Source organism: Notamacropus eugenii, chromosome 3, assembly GCF_028372415.1.
Source record: "Notamacropus eugenii isolate mMacEug1 chromosome 3, mMacEug1.pri_v2, whole genome shotgun sequence".
Taxonomy (NCBI): domain Eukaryota; kingdom Metazoa; phylum Chordata; class Mammalia; order Diprotodontia; family Macropodidae; genus Notamacropus; species Notamacropus eugenii.
In genome coordinates this window covers 267,063,860-267,082,993 of record NC_092874.1, presented here as the reverse complement: position 1 = coordinate 267,082,993, position 19,134 = coordinate 267,063,860, and the positions used below count along the sequence as shown (strand labels likewise).

The following is a 19,134-nucleotide window of genomic DNA, read 5'->3' as shown; positions in this document are numbered from 1 at the left end:
TCACCACTATCAGTGTCACATTAGAACACACACACTCACACAATCTCCTGTTGAAATTCCTTGTATCTTTCAAGGTGTAACTCAGTTATCATGATGAAGCCTACCCCAATAGATTTGACAATGGTCTCTTCATCCAGAGATTTTCTTAAGGATTTTGAAAGTCTTTTGTTCCTATCATATTTCATTTTTATCATAATTATAAATATATGTATATATATTTGTTTCTCAATTGGACTAGCAGTTTCTAGATTTTTAAAATACTGCCTTTCTTCTTGATGGCAGTGATTATATGTTTCATCTTTTTATGCCTTAAAAAAATTGCACATACATGTGATTTTGTTGATATGTGGAACTGATAGGAAAGGAAACTCCTTATACCAATGAAGATGAGCTTTTACTTTATAATTTACAGTATCAAAAAATTGCCTGGAGTAAGGAGAGGTTCGTAATTTGCTATGAGTATCGCAACCAGTAAATGTCAGAGGTAGGGCCTGAACCTAGGTTTTTCTGATTGTTATACAATAGACAAAATAAATTTCTCTGGAATGAAATCAGATCTATAGAAAACTTACCTGAATTTTTCATATTTTGTTTAAATTGGCTTGGTTTTCCATTCAACATCTAAAGGTTCTGGAGAAATGCTGAAAATAAAACATTGCCAGAGCCACCTTATCTCACGTACAAATATTGGTCTCTGAAGAAATTAAAACCAAATCACTATGGTGTATATGTAAATATGTATTTACATTGACTTTTTACCTTCCTAATTACAGTGCCTAATAAGAATAGTCATAGCCACATTAACTGAAATTTCAAAGACAACTTTCTTCAGAATTTCTCAGTTGATTTATTTCAAACTTTTAAAAAGGGAGACAGCTTACCTTCTATAATATAATTATGTCCATTTAAGTCTTTGTGCAAAATTGAGATTTTAAAAAACCTTCTTCCTGAGATGAGGACACAAAATTTTAATAAAATTTCATCAGTGTTTGAATGCACATGACTACCTAACACACCAATATAAACTTTCTTTGTTTACTCCACAGAACTTCAAGATTGGCTTCTTCACATACATTCATCCATTGTCTAATGACCTGTCTTATTATGTTTGAGGAAGTAGAGTTGTCTTTTGGTTTCCTTTTCTGAAATTTTGAAGGTAACACCTCTTCAGGTAATGAAAAAGTAACGCAATTTCTAGGGACCTAGCAAAGGAGAAATAATAAATTGGGTCACCTTTGCCCGTGTTTGTATAAAGTAAGATATTTGCAAACCACATTATACACACACATATGTACACATGTACATATAATATACATATGTACATACACACACACACACACACACACACATATATATATACATATATATAAATCTCAGAAGGTTTTTCATTTCCCTAAAATTTGCATTTAGGAAGCTACAAAGAGTATTAAAGACAAGGAAGGATGGGGTTGTGATTGACTTATAGTCAACCAGGATGTTGTTAAATAATATTAATTTAATTAATTAAAATTAAATAATATAATAATATCTACCTTTATGTAACATTTTAAGGTTAGCAAAGCACTGTACATATGTTGGCCCATTGGATCCTATCAACAAGTCTATGGTGCATTCTATCATAATTATTCCATTTTACAGATGAATAACTTGAGACTGAGAGAAGTTAACTGATTCTCCCAGCATCATATATGTAATAAGTGTCTAAGGCAGCATTTGAATCAAGATCTCCCTGACTAGCACTTTTAGTCACTGTTTTAATTGGAATGAAAGCTTTTAATAATGTGGCTAAAACCAAGTTTTGAAAGAACTGTGTTGATAAAAGTATAGGTAAGAGTCTGTTCTGCTCTTCTAAGGCAGAAAGATCCGATCTCTGTGTTGTTATGAAACAGTAACAAAGCATATTTTTGGACAGGCCAATATGAAAATTTTTTTTCTGGCTTGATTGCGTTTACTTGCTATGAGAAGTTTTGGCAACATAGAAAATTAATGAATACCAGTAACAACAATGAATTTGTAAAAAATTCAGTGATTTTTTTAAAGAAGAAATAAATCCACTATTATTTGCCATTTACTCAGCAATATATCGGTAACCTGGGATTCCACTATTGTGGATATTTTTGTGGATGATATAGCAGGTAAATTAGCTACAAGTTAGTAAATGGTCTTCAAGAGTTTCAGAGGACAAGAAATTCATCATGCCATAGGAAATCTAGTAAGAATCCTCTTCCAACAGAGCAAAAAGGTTTATCGGATAATAGAAATATTTCAAATTTTAGACTTTTCCTTTGATAAAGATGATAATTTTCTAGTGTCTCATCATGAAAGACTGTAACAGCAAAGGACTTATTCTAAAGGTTCTATGAGGCTAACAATGCTTGAAGAACAGTCCTAGAAGGTGAATAGCCCTGCTTTTTGAGGAGATACCCTGCTATATGGAGAGATCACTCATCAAGAGACTGATCATTTGATAAATCTGTGGCCATGGCAACCCATAAGAGGCAGCTAGGAGGCCAGAGTGTTGTACTTGTACTCAGGCAAAAATAAGTTAAACACACAATGGTTGTGCAATTTTGGGAAAGTTGCATTATCTCTATCAGACTCAGTTTCCTTGTTTGAAAAAAGCTACCTTCCAGAGTTTTTGTGTCATCCAAATGATGTAACACCTGAAAAAATTATGCAAGCTTTAAGATGCTATAAAAATGAATATGCATAGTATTTTAAGCCTACATCTATCTACATATGTAAATATAAATAACTATATGACAAACAGCATACCCTATGAAGAAATTCCTAATAATATCACCATTTTGCGGGAAATTGAATTCAAGGAAATTGAAGCTGAGAAAAATCAAATGACGAGCTTAAAATCACTTAGATGTTTGTAATGGAATTAAAACTAAGCTAGTTCTAATCCCAACTATGCCAGTCTTTCTATTATACTCTTTTTCTAAGATATGCTAGAAGTTCTATGTATTTTGTTGACATAACCCTTGGAGGTCTGGGGTACCCACTCTTTCACAAACACAGGTGGACTTTTATAGAAGTATTGCCTGAGATCCCTCTTAAAATGAAGTATGTCCACTTTTGGTAGAAGTAAAGGAGTGGGAATAAAGTACAATTCCCCACCATTTGGGGAATTGTAAACCAATTATGATATATGAATATCATCTGATATTGCTGCCCTTTAAGGAAAATACATATCTATAAATCTGTATGTATATATATATATATATATATATATATATATATATATATATATATATATATATATATATATATATATATATATATATATATATATATATATATATATATGATTCAGAAAGGATGAGGAGACATAAAGTGAAGCAATATGAAATGCAATCAGAAAATGATATATACAACGAGTACAGTTACAGCAAAATGAAATAATCTGTATCAGAGTTGAGGAACTCCCCACTTCTTTGGAAAAGTGAGGAATTATAGCAATGAATTAGTTAATGTATTGTCACAAACTATGTTATAATTACTTTTTTTAAAGCCATTTTCCCTCTTTCTTTTTTAACCTTTGTCACAAGGCATAACTTTCTGGGGAGGGAAGAGTAGGGCGACACATTTAGAAATAAGTGAGATATAAAAACAAAAAACACCTACAAAATGAGATTTAAAAATCTAGTGGTAGGCTAATGTTTGTTTTTTTGACCAACAACAAATACAACAAAACTATTACTTTCCATTTTCTTAATATTGTTCTAACATTTATGTATTCTGACATTAGATCAGTTTTGGAGATCTGTTCTACTTTCATGAATCACCTTGATCTTGTCCTCCTTTACTAATAAAAAAGTATTTCAATTCACAAGATGCACATACCATTTAAATAATTCAATAGAGTAAAATGTATCATCTGTGTACTTTATCCAAATTAGTGAATTTAAAGGAGTGGCTCTCCAAATACAAATTCAAATGGTAGAATTTTTAAAGGGACAAATTCCGGAATTATCTACAAAGGAAAAAGGAACTTAGTATGAAGCGTGTGGGGGAAAAAAAACATAATCAATGAAAGTCATGAATCACAACCTAAAAAAAATTGATTTTGTGAAGTTTGGATTCAGTGAAAGGGCTATACTTGAGGACCCAGAGGTTCACCTGTGGTCTCAAGGCTACAGGTTCTCTACCTCTGGCTAGACTTTTCTAGTCAAATAGTAATTTTATGAGGAAAGATTAATCTACCTATCCTTTCAAGGGCTCCACTGTCTAATCTTCAACTCACTGACTTCCAACCAACCTGGTTTGGAAATTTTTTCTTTTTTTGGTGTTGGGATTGCCAGTTAAAAGGTGATAAGACTCAGGAGCATTTGAAAATAGGTATAAAAATAGATCTATGTAAAACACCCTTTCTTTTTGGCCACTCTATCTGTGATGAAAGATTGTAGTAAAAAAATAATGAAACTATGCAACAAGATTCCATTATATTTATTAAACAATTATTATGAGCAACACACGGTTTTATTAAGTGTTCCTGATACAAAGACAAAAAGACAAAGCCATTTCTATCCTTCAAAAGTCTATGTGCTTTAAATTATGCACACAGGGAAATGACTACAAGGTAGGGAGTGAAGGGGTCAAGTGGGAAACCAGTCAAAGTATCTAGAAAAATCTGAGTGGAGAGGCAGCATCAACAACTAGGAACAATCAGAGGAAGTTTTACAAAGGCACATGAGCTGAATCTCAGAGAAATGTATCTGTAGGGAAAAGACTAGGAATGAGATCATTCTAGGTATGAATAACTGTGTGAATTCTGGATGTCAAGGAACAGAATATAAACAACAGCTAACAAACCAGATTGGTTGGAAGTTAAAAGGGAAAATGAGGCAGTGGAGACCTTACAGGGTTAATTGAACTGATCTTTCCTCCTAAAACTACCATTTGACCAGAAAGGTCTGCAGGGAGCGGGGAGGAATCTGTAGCCTGGTGGCCCTCTAGGTCCTCAAGGGAGTCCATTTGACTGAATCAGAACTTCACAGAACAAATGCCCTTCATAAAAGGATTTGTTCTGTAAAATTTGGAATCAGTCAAAAGGCCACATCCAAGGACTTGGAGGACCACATGTTGCCTCGAGGCCACGGGTTCCCTACTCTTAGAGGCAGAACTTTGAAACAGAGAATACTTTTTCTGTTGTATGATTCCCAAAAGAAAACAGAAAAAACCAACCACACCATACATATAACTAGTATGAATGACCCACCTGGACAGTCTAGAAATTCCCAGAGTCGAGTACCCTCTGTGCTCATCAAGTCTAAATCTTTTGTTTTACTTATTCCATTGACTTTCTTTCTGCGTTCTTCATAGAGATGAACTAATCTCGCAAAATAGTTTGAGGGTGTTACAAAGTTAGATATTTGAAAAGAAGAGCTAATTAGAAATAAGATTTTCTAGTTATATGATTTATTGATGGTACAAAAACTTTTTTTATGCTTACTAAAATATTTTAATGAATGATATTTTAGTCAAAGCAGTGCTACAAAATATGCTTCTTTATTTTTTTTTGTCAGTTTAGTATTGGGATTTAAAGCTCTAATTAAATTCAGTTTATTTAGGTACTTAGTTTTAATGCCTGTTAGAGATTAAAAAGGTACTTCACAAACGATACATAGATTTAAATAGAGGAAGTACATCAATGACTGCACTTAGTAAATTGTGCTCATTTTTTTCTCTGTAATTTACCAATAATGTAAGAGGTCTACCCCACTCAGAAATTTGGCTAGTAATTGTCTATATTTCCTGATGTCAATTGTAGTTCTTCCAAATAACTGGCAGGTGCTTTGTTTTTACAATTTTATAATATGTGGATTATAAATTCACCAAAATTCTTCATTTTTAAACGTTAGAAAATTGTTTCCAAGGTGTTTTTTTCTAAGTGTATGCATATGGAAGGTGGTTTTTTTTGGTGTGTTTTTTTAAACAAGTGATATGATGCAATCGCATCATTTTCAGCAATCTTAAAAAGAGAAAAGTATTTGAGGAGGAGATGGGAGGGTCAACAGTATCAAATGTTATAGAGAAGGCAAGAAAGCTGAAGATTGAGAAAAGGAAATTAGAGATCATTGATAATTCTGAAGAGATCAGTTTCCATTGAGTGTGAAGTTATCGAGGATATGAAGGCAGATAAGAATATGGGACAACAGAAGTGACCTCTATGAAAAGAAGGAAGTCAGAGGTGGATTTGAAAGGATCATGAGATCTGCAGTGTTGATTGAGACCCATTTGTGCTTTCTTATCCTGTGCTATTTAATCATATCTATCAAAAATGCAAAGTATGTGAGACAGAGGTGAGGAGAAGGGAAGCCTTATTCACCCACCAAATTTCTAAAATACAGAACCTATCCACTAAGGGAGATTTGGGGCAAGGGATGGTGAGGCATGTGGTGATATTCAGGCGGTGGGAATGTGGGAATTCTACTTGCTTACTTTATATGAGTGCCTGGTTTTAATTGTCCTGACAATCCACAGGAAGCCAGTAGGAGGGAGTGGGGTAAGGGAGTGTTGATTAATAAATGAGTGAAGGAAATGGTGTAAGCAAAAGACAAACCCATGATTCTTTATCTTTGGAGAAGTGATACACAGCCAATAAGCCTTCCCACCCCCAACTTCTGATTCATTGATCATATACACCTATGAGTCATGGTATGGCTCCCTTCAAATCATGCCAAGACTCTCCAAATGTCCATAGTCCCCCCTTTGGAGATCATCAGTCTAGAAAATGATAGAACCTGAGTTTGTGTGAATGGTGTGAGAAGGCAGAAGCTTTCTACAGAATATTTTAAGTTCCAGAACTCAAGAATTCCTATAAAAGATTATGAAGCAAAAGTCCTGACCAACTTGACAAAGTCAATAGAGAGTAAAACTATTGATTCAAATTATACAAAAAATGAACACGCAAAAATCGATACAAGTATAAATTTGTTTCATTGGTCTTTTTCAATTAGGTCTTTAATTTTATGTTATACAAGAGAATATTTTTTAAATCTCAAATTGCTTCTGAATATGAGTGAATGTGTATGTTCTGAATGTATTGGGATTGGAAGCTCAAATCCGTGTGGACGGTCTCGGGCGGGTAAAAGTGGGACTTCTAAATCTTAGAGTCTTACGAGGCCCTCCATGAACAGCGGGGGTTCGAGAAGGTCAGACTGAGCTAGCTCGGCTAGCTCGGGTATTTCTGCCTCTCCCCGGGAGATATGTGATGGGTGGAGTCTCCCTGCCCTCGAGATTGTCCCGGATTGGAGCACACCTAGTTACCTAACAGCACGGTATTGAGATGCAAACTGTGCGGCTGAAGGTTAAGTAGGATTGAGGAAGCCTGAAAGTTCTCTTAGCACGTGTGGAGCCAAGAGGCTCCGCTCTTTTCTTTCCTCTCTCCCCTCCCCCTCTCTCTCCGCTTCCACTCTCATTCCAATCCCGCCCTGGCCTCTCCGGCCCTTCCAGCAGGCTTTTAATTACACCGAATATCAGGAAATCTAAATCCTCCAGCTCCCCAGGGTATTGTTGCTCATGAGCAGTCATTTGCTCTCCGACCGCTCCCCATTTTTCTCTTGATATTCCTGCCTGCTTGAGCCAAGGAGAAACTTTCCAAATCCTTTTACAAAATTCTCGGAGGTCATCTAACTCTATTGTGACCCCCGCCTTCCTGCATTCCCTGTGAAGTTTCTCAGCCCAGACCTCCTGTTCCTCTGGCTTTATTACTGGCAATAGATTCCCCATCTCCGCCCTTTTCCCAGGGGTTTGGGAAGCTTCTCTCCACTTTCTCTCCTTCCGAATCTAGGATTCGGGACTCGCTTCTTTCACAGCCCCTTCCGGGTGTACCCCAAAAGCACCCAGGATTATCTGCGCTCCCAATCCCTGTTGGGGCGCCAACTGCCAGGCCTAGAGGCCTGTGTGCACTACCCGAGTCTTTCTTACCTCACCTCCGAGGTCTTCGGTTGGCCAAAACCGGATGCACATATGAGAGAAAGGACGTTCCAGAGTCGAACAAGGGTTGAGCTTTATTTCAGGGTCTAGTTACAAGTGCAGGGCGGTCTTCCTTAGGAGGAAGAGGGGGAGATTTCCTAAGGAGGCTAAGATCTTAAGGGCTTGGAAATAGAAGTACAAGCGGGGAGAGAGGGGGAGGGGAGAGAGGAAAGAAAAGAGCGGAGCCTACTGTCCTCTTGGCTCCACACGTGCTAAGAGAACTTTCAGGCTTCCTCAATCCTACTTAACCTTCAGCCGCACAGTTTGCATCTCAATACCGTGCTGTTAGGTAACTAGGTGTGCTCCAATCCGGGACAATCTCGAGGGCAGGGAGACTCCACCCATCACATCTCCCGGGGAGAGGCAGAAATACCCGAGCTAGCCGAGCTAGCTCAGTCTGACCTTCTCGAACCCCCGCTGTTCATGGAGGGCCTCGTAAGACTCTAAGATTTAGAAGTCCCACTTTTACCCGCCCGAGACCGTCCACACGAATTTGAGCTTCCAATCCCAACATGAATGTGTCCCCTGTATACTCTTTTGAGGATTAACAGTAGGAATTTAGCCACTCGTTCCTATTGTGATTTTTTTTAAACAAAAGAGCTGTAAACTTACATGTTAATCTTGGAGTTCAGAAGTCTTCATTCCATTTCTTGCTTACTTTCTACCAAGAAAAATTTTTTTTTCTTTAATGTTTTTTTACTTCTTGTCATGGGTAAAATTCATGTGAAGAGGATGAAACAGTGAGATCAATAAACATGTCAAGTGGAAGAAGTGAGCATGTCACTATTTGATGAAGAAGTCTTATTGTATAGGAGGAATCTAGGAATCTTACATGGCACATATAAAAAATAATGGTAAAATAGAGAACCTGCAGTTGCACATCAGTCCATTGAGACTAATTATAAACAGGAAGTATAGAGAATAGAAAGATGATCCAAACTTCAGGAATGAAAAATGGAAGAGTGCTAGAGTGTTATCCTGTAACAAGGAAGGTCACCTGAGGTGGTGATGGCTATGCTGGGAACTTAATCAGAGTGAATGCCTGAAATATTCCTTTCAGCTTGTTCTTTGGAGTATTGTTTTGATCCTGTAAAGAAAAACTTTAGATAGAAATCTGAAGTTTCTAGTCGAACTTTTTCCAGGAACATCAGATACCTTTCATTTTCTGAAAAATAACACCTATGTTTATTTACTGAGTTAAAGTAGAAGTAGCTTCTACTCAGGTTGCTAGTGCTATCAGTCCCCCCAAAATGGCAGGGGTCATTATCAAGGGAGCCACCTATGAGGAGGTGGGGACCCCTGGGAAAAGGTGAACTTGGAGCATGAGGAGAGGGGTTCCTCAGTATCCCTTCCTTAAAATTCTGTAATTTTGGAAAAAAAAGATAAAAGTGCATTTGGGAGCTCAAGAATCCAATCATACTCAAATCCTTAGACACTCAAAGACAAAAAGCTTTCCTTCTAGGGTCTCAGAAATTGTCTATTCTTTTCTTTTTAATTTCCCAAAGTGATTTTCTGTGCACATTTTCCATTCTCCTCTTTCTCCATGAAATTTAGCGATTACTCCCTTTGTGATCAAATATAAAATCCTTTGGCATTTAAAAATCCTGACAACCTGTTCATTCCCCACTGTTCTGGTCTTCTGACGTTACTTTCTTTACTGCTTTCCATATAGGCTTACTTCTTGTTCCTCACACTCAACATTACATGTCTATCTGTGCCTACTGACCAAAGTCTATAATGCTTTCCATCCTCTTCTTTGTGTTTTGTGATTACTGACTTCCTTCAAAACCACTTGAGGCATCTTTTATGTGAAGCCTTGGTTGATCCTGCTCTGACTGCTGGTGCCTTGCATTCCAAATCTTGATAATAATAATAGTTAACATTTATATAGCACCTACTATGAGCTGAACACTATGCTAAGAGCTTTACAATTGTTAGTCTCATTTGGTCCTCACAACAAGCCTGGGAGGTAAGTGGTATTATTTTTATTATCCCCTTTTTAGAGATGAGGAAAAGAAGCAAAGTTAAGTTACCTATTCAGGTTCAAAGTTGTCTGAAGCTTCATTTAAACTCAAGCCTTCCTGATTGCAGCCCTAGTGTGCTTGTCCATAGTACTCCTTAGGGGTGTATATATGTATCTGTGTTTCATTATTGTTATTCAGTCATATACAACTCTTCGTGACCCCATTTGTAGTTTTCTTGGCAAAGATGCTGGAGTGGTTTGCCATTTCTTCTCCCACTCTTTTTACAGATGAGGAAACTGAGGAAAACAGGGTTAAATGATCTGCCAAAGATTACACAACTAGTAAGTGACAGGTTTGGACTCAGGAAGATGAGTCTTTATGACTCCAGGCTTGGCCTTCCATCCACTGCACCATCTAGCTGCTCTGAGCCATCTATATTTGTAAATATGTACACTACATATGTACATATATGGATATACATATGCGTTTATTCATTTCTTTATTTGACTTATGATTTAATTGGTGCAGGAAAATAGAGGTGAGGAAGTACCTCTACAGATACATATTAGTAGTTTCTTTGTAATTTACAATCTTAGAGAGACGCCTGGAAGCACTGAAAGTCCAAGTGAACTGCTCTGAGTCACACAGCCTATATGTGTCAGAAAGGACTTGAAAGCAGACAAACATTCCTTTCTTGCTTCCTCTAAAAAGCTGGTCTTGGAACCAGCAAGAGGTGGGTTCAAGGTTTACTTTAAAAATATAGGTGCAGAGCAGCAAGGTGGCACAGTGGATAGAGCCCTGGTCCTGGAGTCAGGAGTCACTGAGTCCAAATCCAACCCCTGACACTTGAAACTTACTAGATGAATGACCCTGGACAAGTCACTTATCCCTGATTGCCTTGCAAAAAATAGAATAAAACAAAACAAAACTAGCTCTGTGGTCTTGGATAAGTGCCTTAACCTCTCAATATCTTAGTCTGTAAGTTCCAAAGACAGATCAACTATCAATCTGCGTTGAAAGAGGGAGTTTCTTCATTGAGAATTCCCAATTTGAATGTTATTATTAGTATGTCTTTTTAAGTACACATATGTTAAAATCACTATGGTTTAGAGGTAGATAAAATGGTTAAGACATTGTCATTTTGTTTGATTTTCTCCATAGATAATAATAGATAAGAAATTGAAGTTTTCATTGTAGCAATGATCTCTAACACTCATTTCAGTTACAGATGATAAGGTCCCAAAGGAATATGCTAATTCTTTAATTTATACAGTGACTTTATTCTAGAGATCTCCTAAAGCGTATGGTATTCAGGGAAGAAAACAAAGGTGATTACTATTGGTCAAATACTATTATAATCCATTCAATAGAGCTGTCAAAATCATTCCATCATTCTGAAATTTAGTTGCTTGATAGTTCTGTGAGGTAATTGGTCTTGATTTGGTGCTTGGAAATAATTTTTCAATGAAGCTTTTTAAAATTTTAATTTATTTTCTGTTTTCAACATTCACTTCCACAAAATTTTCCCCTCTCACCCCAGGAGAATCAGAATAGATCACCCTTTCTTCCAATCTGCCATCCCTTCTATGACTCCCCACACCCCTTATTCTCTTCCCTTCTGTTTTCCTGTAGGGCAAAGCAGATTTCTACAGCCTATTGGCTATATATCTTATTTTCTAGTTGCATATAAAAACAATTTTTAACATTCATTTTTAAAGCTTTGAGTTCCACATTCTGTCCCTTCCCCCCACCCTTATTGAGAAGGCAAGAAATTCAATATAATTTATTCATGTGTAGTCATACAAAACACTGCCCTAATAGTCATGTTGTGAAAGACTAATTATATTTCCCTCTATCCTATTCCACCCTCAGTTTATTCTATTCTCATCTTTGAGCTGTCCCTCTACCAAAGTGTTTGCTTCTAATTACCCCTTCCCCACTCTGCTGTCCCTTCTGTTATCACTGTATCAGTAAGCACCCCAACATACACAGGGGGGGCTTGCTATCACAGATTCTTTTATCTGCTTCTCTAAAAGGAAAGGCAACTTTTGAGGGGTTAATAATCACTTTAATCAAGCAGATATATCATCCAGTTAGTCCAGGGGGAAAAGTCAGCATCATGGACTTCAGAGAAAAACAGAGAAATCAAGAGACTTGCTTCCAAAATGCTTGACCATTAACATACATACATCTTTAGCAGAGAGGGAACATCTGAGTTTTCAAAGTCAGACTCCTTAGCAGCTTCTAAGAGTCCTCTTCTGACCAAACAAGCAGTTCCAGTCAGTAAGCCCCAAAGTAAAATCTCACCCTCAGAGTATTTGTACACTTTTCAGAGCCAGAAGGCATGACCCTCTGAGTCAGTACCTCAATAGAAAAGACAAAAGGTACTTGGGACCCTCCTACAAAACAACTCCCCTAATCAAACTTCCCTCAATGGGCAGTCCCATCAGTGTGTGGGGAAGATCTTCTTTAATCACATTATGCAATCAGAGGCACTTTTAGTATAACAAAAGTAGCAAAAGATTCTACTTTGCTTGACCTTACAATTCCCTCCCCCCTTTCCTGTAGTGTAAGATAAACTTCCATACCCAATTGAGTATGTATACTATTGCCTCCAGAAGCCAAATCTGATGAAAGGAAGGCTCATTTATTCCCTCTCACCTTCCCCATCTCCCCTCCACTGTAAAAGCTCTTTCTGGTCTCTTTTATGTGAGATGATTTACTATATCCTACTTCTCCCTTTCTTTCTCCCAGTACATTCCTATCAATATTAATTTTCTCTTTTAGATTCCATCCCTTCATATTCAGGTCACCCTGTGTCCCCTGTCTGTCTCTTTCTGTGTCTGTCTCTATCAATCGATCTATCATCTATCTATCTGTCTATCTATCTATCTATCTATCTATCTATCTATCTATCTATCTATCTATCTATCTATATACTTAGACATACACATATACACATACACATATACATATACACACATATATACATACCCGCCTATATATAGGTGTGTGTATACATAGATAGATAGATATAGATAGATATAATTGGAAGTCCCTATTTCATTGAAGTACCACTTTTTCCTCTGAAGTATTATATTCAGTTTTGCTGGGTAGGTGATTCTTAGCTTTAATACTATCTCCTTTGATCTCTGGAATATCATATTCCAAGCCCTCTGATCCCTTAGTGTAGAAGCTGCTAAATCCTGTGGTATCCTGATTGTGTTTTCACAATACTTGAATTGTTTCTTTCTGTCTGGTTATCATATTTTCTCCTTGACCTGGGAACTCTGGAATTTGACTATAATATTCCTAGGAGTTTTCCTTTTGGGATCTCTTTCAAGAGGTGAATGATGATTTTTTTCTATTTCTGTTTTACCCTCTGGTTCTAGAATATCAGGGTAGTTTTCCTTGATACTTTCTTGAAAGATGATGTCTAGGCTTTTTTTTTTTTATCATAGCTTTCAGGTAGTACAATAAGTTTTAAATTATCTCTCCTGGATCCATTTCCAGGTCAGTTGTTTTTTTCCAATTAGATACTTCACATTGCCTTCTATTTTTTTCATCCTTTTGGTTCTATCTGATAATTTCTTGATTTCTCATAAAGTCATTAACTTCCATTTGCTCCATTCTAATTTTTAAGGAATTATTTTCTTCAGTGACTTTTTGGACCTCCTTTTCCTTTTGGCTCATTCTGCTTTTTAAGACATTCTTCCCCTCATTGGCTTTTTGGATCTCTTTTGCCCTTTCGGTTAGTCTAATTTTAAAAATGTTATTTTCTCCAGCATTTTGGGGGGGTTTCCTTTAGCAACCTCTTGACTTGTTTTTTCATGATTTTCTTGGATCACTCTCATTTCTCTTCCCATATTTTCCTCTATTTCTCTTACTTGAATTTCAAAATCCTTTTTGAGCTCTTCCATGGCCTGAGACCAATTCATATTTTTTTCTTGGAGGCTTTGGATGAAGAACTTTGACTTTGTTGTCTTCTTCTGGTTGTATGTTTTGAACTTCCTTGTCACCAAAGACATAAGGAAATACCTCTTCAACAAGAAAGTAAGAATCTATATAATCTCTTTTTTCCTACATGTGCTCATTTTCCCCAGCCAGTTACTGGACTTTTGAGCTCTTTGGCAAATGAATGCCTCCAGAATCAGCCTGCACTTCAGCGCTTCTGACTTGGGGCTGAGGCTGGGGCTGGACCACATTTCCCTGTCAGCCAGGTGAGAGATCTTTCCCACTGACCTTCAAAGCTGGCTTTGGCATTTGTGGGTTGAGATGTCTGGAAGCCACAACAGTTGCCAGCAATTCAGTCTCCTAAGGCTTGCTCTAGCTTTGTCCCTGCTGGTGCAACCCATGCCAAATTGTGCTCCCTTCTCAGTCTGGTGAGATAGACCTTTCCTGTCAACCTTCCAGATTGTCTTGGGCTGGAAATTTGTCTCAGTCTGTCATTGTGTGGCTTCTGCTGCTCCAGAGTTTGTTTATAGTGATTTTTACAGGTTTTTTGAGGGGTTTGGGGGGAGAGCTAGAGCAGGTCCCTGCTTCTGCTACACCATCTTGACTCAGTCCCCTATATAAGTTTTTGATTTTATATATATATATATATATATATATATATATATATATATAATATATATATATATATATGTACATATATATATAGAGAGAGAGAGAGAGACAGAGAGAGACAGAGAGACAGAGAGAGAGACACACACATATATACATATATATATCTATATATCTGCATGTATATATGTGTGTATATGCATAAATATGTACATTATACATATATACACACATATATGTGTGTATATATGTATATGTATAGAACTATGTGCTTATCTATGTCTATATGTGTGTGTGTGATACTATCCATATTCAGAGAAAGAACTGTTAAAGGTGTGTGTGCATGTGTATGTGTGTGTGTGTGTGTGTGTGTGTGTGTGTGTGTCTCATGATGACCTCTAGGATACAGTGGTGAGGGAAAGAGAAAAAATGCACAGCAGAGAACAAAAGAAAGTAGCAGTAGGCACAGAAAAGCAGGACAGCTTTGAAAATGATATGTAATATTTATTACAGCTTTTCAAAAAGAAAATAATGTGAAATGGAAATTCATAGATTTATAGTGAATCCTCTTCTTCTGTTGTTCTTTGTACCTAAAAAATGTTCTCTTTTTCTATCTTTTTATATTTAAGTTCAAAATGAATAAAAAAGAAAAAAAGAAGAAAAGGAAGGGGGTTGGAGCAGAAGGACCCCAAAATCTCTTTCTACTTGAGATTGTTTGCATCTTCTGGTCTTTGAGTGAAAATCTTGGGGTAATCAGGACCCACTATCACCAAAGGAGCCAAAGCCATTTCTGAGAAGTTCCAAACATTAGGTAGCTTTCCTTGAAATGTAACCTGAATCTGACTTTGCAGCTTCCAATCAAAGTTCGTAATTCAGTCCCCTAGGCACAAGAAGAATAATTTAAATTCTCTTCTCCAAGAAAGTCCTTACTATGTGAAAACACTGATGATGTCCTGCCATAAGTTGTTTTTGGTTTATTTTTAATTCCCTCCTCATTAAACCTCATCGGTACCTTCAATATATCCTTGACCTGCAGGGTCTCCAGTGCACTTTCTATCATGATTACCTTCCTCTAGAAGAACTCCAACTTACCATCCCTTCCCATCAAGATGTAGAAACTGAGACAAAGAGAAAAATGACTTACCCTAGTTAGTGACGGAGGTAAAACTAAAACCAAATTTCTTAATAGTTCATTCACTGATTTCATTCTACCTTCCCATTTTCCTCACTAGACCACATGACTTTCCTTAGATTTCTCATGCCTTGAATTTTTTTTGCAAGAATGGGAAATGCAGATGATATTTAAAGAATTTATGCATATAGTCATGTCAGAGTTTTTGTCTTTAATCAGATCTTATTTTTGTTTTTAAGACTAAATTCACTATTTAGTAATTACTATGCCTGCTAACGAATTTTTAAATGAAAACTGAGAATTAAATTGGTGTGACAACATATTTTACTATGGGTGGCTATAATAAAGATGTATCATCTTTATTCATGGCAATGAAAACATCTGTTTTATAAGCAAAACTTGGAAACATTAATTGTTATGGGATAACAAAAGATATTTGTGTTCAAGATTGGATTATTTGTCTTACAAATATTGTATAAAAACAGATGCTTACATTATCTTTCAAAAAAGTTCTTTTTGTGAACACAAATACATTTGGGAACAACTACATGTACATACGTACATATACATATATATATATACATATATATATATACATATATATACATATATTTAAATATCTTTCCATATAACAAGTTTAAATGCAGCACATAACCAAGAATCTGTGATACCAACTATAAATCATAGATTGCTATGTTTTAACAATCTACTTCAGAGTTTTTCTTAATATAGTTAACATTTTTAATGGCTTTTGAAATTTTCTCATATTTATTTGATAAATAGCTGTGTTGCAACTTAAGCCAATGTTGGTAAGAGAAATCATTTCTCATGATTCTCCTATTTTAGAGAAAGGTTGCATGTATCTATTCAATTTGTGGGCTATGGTTAAATCATTTTAGACTTATTTTATATGATGACATGAAGCGGCATAAATATAGATGAGTTGGTACAGGTCTCATCTGCACAAACAAGGAGGGTAGAGAGACATAAAGTGACCAACGAAGATCCATGATGTAGCTACTGACCCCAAAGCAACCTTTGTGTTTCATCATTTCTTATCTATTTCCAATTGATGTACTCCAAGGTAGTTAGGGTTAACTCATTCTAGACTGAGAGTACACAGCTCCCCTTATTTACTTCAAGATAAAACCACATTGCCCTTAAAATCTGCCAGTCATTTACAATAAGACTGTGCCTGGGGGTGAAAGCAATTGTCTGAGATGTAGATACCCGTGGATGTGGTTTCGCTTTCGTAAATAAGAGGCCACATTGGAGATTCAAGTTCTTAGAGAGATGGGGATCCATATACCCAGAACACTTCTTCTGATTTAATTTGTTACCTCAATTGGCTTGTATTTTCTCAGTAAATTCTGCAGTTGGCTAGCTTTGAGTACAGTTTTGTCACTGTATCTTGAAATCTCAAAACTGACTAATTTCTAATTACATAGAGTAGGAAACAGATTTCTTGAAATTATCAATATCTCCAAAATGCACTGTCAAAAACAATTAAGCAGACATTAACATAATGAACAACTCAGAAGCATGAATTAAAGAGTACGATTGTAACAGTTAGAAACTTAGATTCAATTTATCAAGTGATCCATTTACTAAAGGATTCCACTCAACACATTGTCTTTTTTTTTTTAAAATCAGGAAATTGATGGGTTATTTTGCTAATTTAGACAAATATAATTGTTTTTTTTTCTTTTCATTTTGTTAGGAGATCTCTGTTTATACAACATGAATTCTATTTCAATCAAACCCAATGGTGTTCTTTCAACTTTTGAAGCTTTTGTAGGTTTAACTATTTGAAATCTACTACATCAAATTATTTAATACACCATAAAAATATATTATATTCTTGAAACCATTTTCAAAGTCTGATTAAAAATAATAAATTCTAGCTTCTGTGGGCATAACTTTAAATGATAGAATTTAATTAACTATAAAGCTGACAACAATTTTATGGTTTTAAATAAAACATTAATAATTAATTACTTGCTTATGACTTTTAAGAAAATATTGCCTTGACTGCACAGGAAAGACAACCTGCTGATTTAGATCCAAAACTCAGATGATTTTCTTTGGAGAAGCATATCTCATCTCCTACATGGTAAAATCAGTTAATGTCTCTATTTTTACCAAAAGATATTAGGGTTTTATTTTACATGTCATTTAAAGCAAATAACTGAATAGCAAAACAAGATAAATAAGAAGGGGAGGGAGAGAGGTTACAGAAATGAAATATGAAAATTAAAAATATATATACATGTATATTATTAAAATGTAGCATTAGAAGAAAGAGGAAGAGAGAAGAAAGGAAGGATAAAAGTTGCAAAGAATACAATACTCTACCATGATTATGATGTTGCTAACTATTTGCTAAAATATTTATGGAAGATAGTAGCAAAGGGCTAGAAACAAAACAGATGTCTATCATTTGGGGCATGGCTAAAAGATATATATTTGGAAATGAAGGTGCTATATACAAATATATACATATATGTATGTGTGCAAAATTATACATATCTATACATACACATATACACACAATACATAGGCACACACATTTTTGAACATCTGATTATTAAAAGCAACTGTGGCATATAATAATTGTGTATGTTTACAAAAGGCTTTTGCCATTGCCACCATGGAGTACAATATAGTCTTAGTCAAAGAGGGATTCCCTATAGTTGGAGATATCTTCTATATCACACAGTTTAATTATTTTGTTGATTTTATCAAACCATGGAACACTACATAGTCACCTAAAAAAATTCATGATCACTAAAAGGAGTTTGTAATACTGCATTGTTGGTGGAGTTGTGAACTAATCCAACCATTCTGGAGACCAATTTGGAACTATGCCCAAAGGAATATAAAAAACGTGCCTATGCTTTGACTTAGCAATACCACTACCAGGTCTATGTTCCAAGAATATCATAAAAAAAGGGAAAAGGACCCACATATACAAAAATATATATATAGCAGCTCTTTTTTGTGGTGGCAAAGAACTGGAAATTGAAGGGATGCCCATCAATTGGGGAATGGATGAACAAGTTGTGGCATATGAATGTCATGGAATACTATTGTACTATAAGAAATGATGAGCAAGTGGATTTCAGAAAAGCCTGGAAAGATTTACATGAACTGATGCTGAGCGAAGTGAGCAGAGCCAGGAGAATATCATACTCAATAATAGCAACATTGTGTGATGATCAGCTTTGATAGACTTGATTCTTTGCAGAAATACAATGAGCTAAGACAATTCCAAGAGACTCATGAAGGAAAATGCCATCCACACCCAGAGAAAGAACTATGTTGTCTGAATGCAGATCAAAACATACCATTTTCACTTTTTTCCCCCTTTCTTGTGGTTTTCTGTTTTGTTTTGATTCTTCTTTCACAACATGATTAATTTGGAAATAGGTTTAATATGATTGTAGAGGTATAGTCAATATTAGACTGCTTGGTGACTTGGGGAAGGTG

The 19,134-nt window shown here is 35.9% G+C and overlaps 1 long non-coding RNA gene across 2 annotated transcripts in view; it reads left to right on the top strand.

Annotated features, from left to right (window-relative positions):
- Window positions 1-19,134, top strand: part of LOC140534449 (uncharacterized) — a 54,411-nt gene that overhangs the window by 1,301 nt on the left and 33,976 nt on the right. For both annotated transcript variants that reach the window (XR_011977317.1, XR_011977316.1), the window contains exon 2: window positions 1,047-1,171. This is a non-coding gene — a long non-coding RNA (uncharacterized lncRNA). The remainder of the gene's footprint in view (window positions 1-1,046; window positions 1,172-19,134) is intronic.